General features: G+C 35.8%; 1 non-coding gene across 1 annotated transcript; it reads left to right on the top strand.

Moving 5' to 3' along the window:
• Positions 1-2,123: 2,123 nt before the first annotated feature.
• On the top strand, positions 2,124-2,205 carry Trnal-aag. The gene has a single exon. It is a non-coding gene; the product is annotated as a tRNA-Leu (tRNA).
• Positions 2,206-7,369: the final 5,164 nt, after the last annotated feature.

The raw sequence follows: 7,369 nt of genomic DNA on the forward strand, positions 1-7,369 counted from the left end.
ACTGAGGGCCTTATTTTTAGGTTCGAACTCATGGGGGTTTTTGCCCATAGTCACCACGCTGGGCAGGCGGGTTGGTGACCGCAGGGCTGACTTTGTCGCACCGAAGACGCTGCTGCCCGTCCTCGGTCTGTGCATTTAAAAAGCCAGCAGTTGGATGGCTATCCCGCCATCGGTCGGCCTTTTAAGTTCCAAGGTGGTAGTGGAACTGTGCTATCCCTTAGTCGCCTCTTACGACACCCACGGGAAGAGATGGGGTGGCTAAATTCTTTAGTGCCGAAACCACACAGCACTTACACTTATATATATAATTACTACTATTTATTATTACTTTTTCCTTTTCTTCACTTTTAGCTTACAATTGTCCAGGGGTAGAAGCTGTGTACATTTCTTGAAATTTTTGTATTTATACTGTTATTTTTATTATCTAAGTTTATATTTACACTTATATGCTAGTTATCATATATGTACACTTATTTCCTAGTTACCTTTATTGATTATATTCTAGGACACACATGAGTACAGAAATTAAAATAGGGTCCAGCAGGAAATATCCTACTCAAATTTTGGAGTAGCCCGACTGGGGTAGTAGATTTTCATTATAATATGAAAGTTTAAATAGTTACGGGTTTCTGTAAAGAGCTCACTATAGATGGCGTCACGGTTCGCTTAAACCGAAAATAAAAATCATCATATCAAAAATTTCGCTCTGGCGGGTACATCGTTCCATAGCTTAATTGGCTAGAGCGCCGACACGGTCAGTCGGAGAGACGCGGGTTCGAATCCCGCTGGAGCGGTCAATTTTTGATATGATATTCAAAAATGTTTAGAATTCCTAATGTGAGGGTAACACAAAAATAAAATCGTACATATTAAAAATAGCATGGTGTCGTCTCCTGTCAAAGATTTTCATTGTAATATGAAACTTTGAATAGTTACGGGTCTCTGTAAAGAACTCACTATAGACGGCGCCACGGTTCGCTTAAACCGAAAATAAAAATCATCATATCAAAAATTTCGCTCTGGCGGGTACATCGTTCCACAGCTTAATTGGCTAGAGTGCCGACACGGTCAGTCGGAAACGCGGGTTCGAACCCCGCTGGAGCGGTCAATTTTTGATATGATATTCAAAAATTTTATCTACTTCTTACCAATTAATCTACCTTTTCAACATGACGTCATACAAAATCATATCATATCTATTTGGGAAACTACTTTAAAGATTTCTATGAAGCATATATTCCATTGTTAAGAGATATATTAGTTTATGATTTCATGGAGTCCGCAATACATATAAGTGCTTACTTTCACATCAACCGGAGTATTCTCAGTTCCATTACACACGAGCCACTAATGGCCTCTTCTAATGCTTCAATCCCGTTGATTTATTAATCTCTAACAAAAGGAGTGACATACCCTCTTATACGTATATTTATTTTTACTGTGTAATATTCTGCGTTTTCATTCTTGGATTGTAACATAAGTTTCAACTCTTGTTAGATAAGGTGACCTAGTAAAGATGTGGGGAAAAATTGACTCAAGCCGACAGTCGTGGATTCGATGACCGCTGTGTGAATTAAATTTTATTTGAGTCGTTGTTTATCACCAATCATTAAAGATATTATGAAAATATCAGTATTTATTACATAAATTACGATGGATGTAGCTGGAGGATCCAAAAATAAATGCAAATTAAATTTAAAATTAATTTATTAAGTGTATCACAAAAAATAAAAAAAGTTATAACTAAATTAAAATAATGGCAGTCGGTCGATGGTTGTACCAAAAGTTCAGGCTTCGAAGGAAAATTTCCATTTCAATGATTGACGTCAACGCTTGCTTGCAATTGCTGAGCTTGTTCAACGTGGAGTCTAAGGTCTGGCCGTAGGTGCCGTGTGCAATGTATATATAATGGCTATATGTAACAAATAATCATGATAATGATTGTGACTTTCAGTGAGGTAGTTATCCTCCAAATGATCCAGAGTTGTATGGCGGATTAAACTTTACTCCTGTCTACGAGTTACCCTACCCAGCGGTCAGGTATTTGCTATATATTTCATTTCAAATTAGCGAAGGTAATCATTATTAGTAACATAATATTTATTTCTAAAGCCATCGTCAACGGTAGCGTGGCCGAGCGGTCTAAGGCGCTGGTTTAAGGCACCAGTCTCTTCGGAGGCGTGGGTTCGAATCCCACCGCTGCCAATCTTTTATGAAGAGGTAAGTTTTCGTAGAATGTAAATTTTGTTTTAAGTTTAGTTATTAGTTTAATAAAATTGATGACAATACTCCAATCCAATACGTTTTTGTTTCTCAATATCACTAGTAAAATGATTTCTCAGATGAATTTTCGTTATTCTAAGTTTCAACCAACATATACCCGCTAGTTACTAAAATGTAGCTAAACGTGTGTATATTGTAATTGAAATTTTTCTAGTTTAAGTTTAGTTTGACTTTGGATCGAAAAATTTATAAGTAGTTCTACGAAGTTCATGTGAGAAGTTTTCTTTGGGTGTATTCTGGCCCCGTATAAGAATGCTATTACGTTGAATCAGCTCTGAATAAAATACCTATTTTTTAATCAAGATTTGATTAAATCAGCCCGTAAATATCCCACTGCTGCTCAAACCAGTCATTATACAGGAGGAAAGGTAAATCTTGATCCACCACATAGATACTGAGAATTGGTAAATAGTTTCTCTACCAAGAACAAGCGCTATTGGATAAAAAAACACATTTTGACTAATATAAATTCAGATTCAGCCGTTACATCCCACAGCTGGGCATAGGCTTCTTTCTATAGAGAGAGAGACCCATATAGGTATGTTAGATATTTGGTTATGTTTAATTAAAACTCAGGTGTTGGACAAATATAACTATATAATCTTCAAGACATTAATAATTAGGTAGCTCTTAAGACTATGGACGTCTACGTGCCAAGTTTCCTGTGACAGACCAGTAATGACAGTGACGTTTTACTTGGACATAGACTACCATTCATAACAAGGCAGAAGTAGGATTTTGACAAATATAAATATCGAACCAAAATCTACACCACCAGATTTTGTTAATAGTTAACAATTTAACGTTGCCTAATAAATGAATGAATGAATGAACGAATGAATGAATGAATACTTAATGTACTGAAATGAAGCTTGAATGAAGAATATCTAATATTATGATATAATAAGATACGTGTATAAATATAATATATTTAACAAACTTAAAAACTATATAACACCTGATAAAAACTAAAAACAAAAAGCAATTGAGATAATTTGATAAAATTAACAAAATCAAAAAATGCTAATTCGTATGAATTGAGAACATTTCTTTGAGAACATTTGATACTTGACTGTAAAATTGGAACAAAATAATGACCTCGAAATTTAAGAAGCAGTCCCAAAAACACACTAAAAATAACGATCGAATAAAACACTCAAGACAAACGGATAATAGAGACAAAATTTATTCAACAAAGATATCAAAGCGACGTTTGTTATGGATTGCGACAAAAAAAAAAACAAAAAAAAAACAAGATGAAATAAAACACAATAATGCGACGCACGGGAATGTACGCTACGCGACAAAAAGGTCGCTAATGGCCGACGAACTCGACGAACCTCTCGTCTGATTTATGTCGCGACTCGTCGTCCGTGCGCCGCGAAATTTGTCAAGTAATAAAAATGTATGTAGCGTCTTTATAACACTACGTTATGTACGTATATTTTATACGCCCCTTCGTGTATTCAGTTTAGACTGCGAAATGTTCCTTGGGAATGACAGTGTTTTGTTTACTTGAATTCGAAATTACGTGCTTAGATGGGTACGCACCAATACACAGGAATGGCTGTCTCCTCCCGTACGTACCTAATGAGGACTTCACTAGAAGTTGGTCTAAGAATAAAAATTACTCTAATATTAGGAGCTGACCTAGTTTATAATAGAAACCGTCGGGGCGAGATGGCGAATGCTAGCGCGACCCCATTTCGCCTCACCCAGGCGGATGACTGCTCACACGTGGTGGTTTTTAGTCAGCAGGAGTCTGACATAACCCTCTGGCGCCCCCGCGCTGAAGGGTATCTATGATGGATTTTCCCCACGTTAAAAAAAGTTTATAATAGACACAATTCAAAATCAAAATTAAAATAGCTTTATTTAAATCATATTCAAGAGTATCGTCATCTTGTGTATATTAAATTTTAATTATTGGTGGCTATTTGGAATGTAGATTCTACAGATAATAACAGAAAAGAAACTTCGCAGTTATTTTCTTAATAAAATATATAAATTGTGTTTTAATACAAATTGATAATATCTTGCATACAATACAGCGTCACTAAAACCTTACACGTTTATCTTCTTCTTCTTCTTTTAAATGCAACATTCACACGGTCGTGGCGACTGTTATAGTTAATAGCAGTCGACTATAATAAATATAATATCATCATCATCATCATTCCAACCTATTGCAGTCCACTGCTGGACATGGCCTCCACAAGTTCGCGCCAAAAATACCTGAACTCATGTGTGTTGCCCATAGTCACCACGCTGGGCAGGCGGGTTGGTAATCGCAGGGCTGGCTTTGTCGCACCTAAGACGCTGCTGCCCGTCTTCGGCATGTCTGTTTCAAAGCCAGTGGTTAGATGGTTATCCCGCCATCGGTTGGCTTCTTAAGTTCCAAGGTGGTAGCGTAACCTTGTTATCCCTTAGTCGTCTCTTACGACACCCACGGGAAGAGAGGGGGTGGCTATATTCTTTAGTGCCGTAGCCACACAGCACAAATATAATAAATAAATATAATATATATATTAATATAAATATTACACCCACACTCGGGAGAGAATCAACCAACAGGCTAGTCAGCATACACCCTTATCATTTATGTAATCTTGTATCGAATTAATAGCTTTAGCTAGTAATTTCTTTATCATATAAAACTTATTCTCTAATTACTAGTACAATTATCAAAAATCTACTTTTTAGTCAACAAAAATTCTCCCCCGTATACGTATCATGTACTAAAAGACTCATCAAGAAAATTTCCTAACTACTTACGTAGTTAGTTACTTAACTGTTGTGACGTCACAACAATCTTTGATCAACTCGAAAGTATATTTGTAAGACAGTAAAAACATAGCGGAACTCATAATGACGAGTAATTAATATTCATAAGTATTTCTTTATTCCCATCGCTCGCGAGACGAAATCTTCGCAACGTTTCAGAAGGAAAATGAATTTTAATGCGCAACGCATTCAGTGCTAATGGCCTCTTAAGTGGACAGACAGACGGAGAACGTAGCTAAATTCACTGCCGAGCTAGGATTACATAGACCTGATGTGAAAACTAAAAATATAATTTGCAATTAACTAGATGAAGTTAAACTTTTCGTTACTAGAGCTTCATTCACCGCGGTCTGTATTTGGGTTGACAGTTAATTCCATAATAAGATTATCAATTGCAATAAACATCCCTACTAATATTATAAATGTGAATATAAGTTTGTTTGCTACGCTTTCTCGCGAAAACTACTTAACCGATCATCATGAAACTTTGTACACATATTCTTGGAGGTATTAGAAGTAACATAGGATACTTTTTAATAAAAAAAAAATGTAATTAAGTGTTTGTAAGGATCCCAATATACTCGTATAAATATTTTGAAAGAAATCAGTTATCAATAGTTTAATAACAGTGTTGTTTAATTTTAGGCGATTTGTGTTCGATAATTATTATAGCTAGCGCTGGGAGATAAAGCATCCCATCGACTTGAATTATTGTCGACAATTGCTACAATTTAAATTTAAAATAACAATTAAACTTTTTAATAAAATTCTATATTGCACACATCACACCAAATTCTATGCATGGAAAATCTCTTTGATTTTTAGTTTAAAAAATATATATTAAGGTCTTTGAAATTAAAATGAACATTTATATTAATAACACATAATTAAGTTTAAAAGCTATTTGTATCATTTAATTATAATGTTTCGTTTAAAAAACTGTTTATCAAGTCAATACTGGCAACCCTAGAGAGATGAATTTTAACAGCTCATTCAAGAGGTGATACTTTCTTAGTGAGACTGAGAATGTCTTAAGAGCACACTTTGTAGCTAGAATAAGAACTATCAAATGTATAGCGTCGGAAATGTAAAAAAAGAAGTGTGTTTTAGTGTATTTTGTTATTTTAAAGAAAATGTCTACTCGCGCCTCTCTCTCTTGCCGCGTTTGCCTTGCCCGATCACACTTTTCATAACGCTCTCATCACGTATTCACCATCTTACTGCCCAACTCAAGCGAGCGAGCGTAGTAGTTTGATTTTAAGAAGGTTTTTTACGTATTTTCGTTGTTTATCAGAGCTACACACTGTTTAAGCATAGATTTATAATGTATGGGAGAATCGTAGAGTGGTATAAATGTACTGATTTTAGACTAGCGACCCGCCCTGACTTCACACGGTTGAAAAAACTATCAGTGTTCCTCTACTATATTATGCATATATTATACATATAAACCTTCTTCTGGAATCACTTTATTTAATTAAGAAAACTGCATCAATTCATTGCGTAGTTTTAAAAATCTAAGCATACAGACAGCGGGAAGCGACTTTGTTTTATATTATGTAATGATAAGAGGCGACTAAGAGATAACACAGTTCCACTACCACCTTGGAACTTAAAAAGCCGACCGATGGCGGGATATCCATCCAACTGCTGGCTTTGAAATACACAGGCCAAAGCTCGCCTGCCCAGCGTGGTGACTATGGGCAAAACTTGTGGAGGCCTATGTCCAGCAGTGGACTGTATTAGGCTGAAGTGAGTGAGTGAGAAGATTTAAACATTCCCATACAGTTAAATTTGTATTAGTTCAAATAGTTTTTTCAAGCCCATAGTGCATAGAAATATCAAAACAAAATGGCGGATGCAGACGGTTATTCTTAATCCGTAATTACGGGCACACGTGCAAGGCAGAGGTCAAGAAACCCGCTTGTTTGATAATTAGAAGTATAAACCGCAGTAACAATGCAAAAACAAACAGTTAGGTTGAAACAAACTATTACTGTAATTGCGGACTTGAACATTTACTAGAGACAAGCTTTTTAAAATGGACCTTAGCTCGATTACAGTAAAGATGTTTTTGGTGTCTCATCTTCTGTCCACCGCAAACTTAAATGTAGGAAATAAATAATACATAATATTATGAGTTGCTTTATATTGTTGACAATGCTGCAACCGAAGATATGAGTTGTAATGTTTGTTAATTTTTTTTTATTTTATTGCAGATTAATATATTGTAGTGCTGTGTGGCTACGGCACCAAAGAATATAGCCACCCCCTCTCTTCCCGTGGGTGTCGTAAGAGGCGA

This window comes from Melitaea cinxia, chromosome 15, assembly GCF_905220565.1.
Source record: "Melitaea cinxia chromosome 15, ilMelCinx1.1, whole genome shotgun sequence".
Classification (NCBI taxonomy): Eukaryota; Metazoa; Arthropoda; class Insecta; order Lepidoptera; family Nymphalidae; genus Melitaea; species Melitaea cinxia.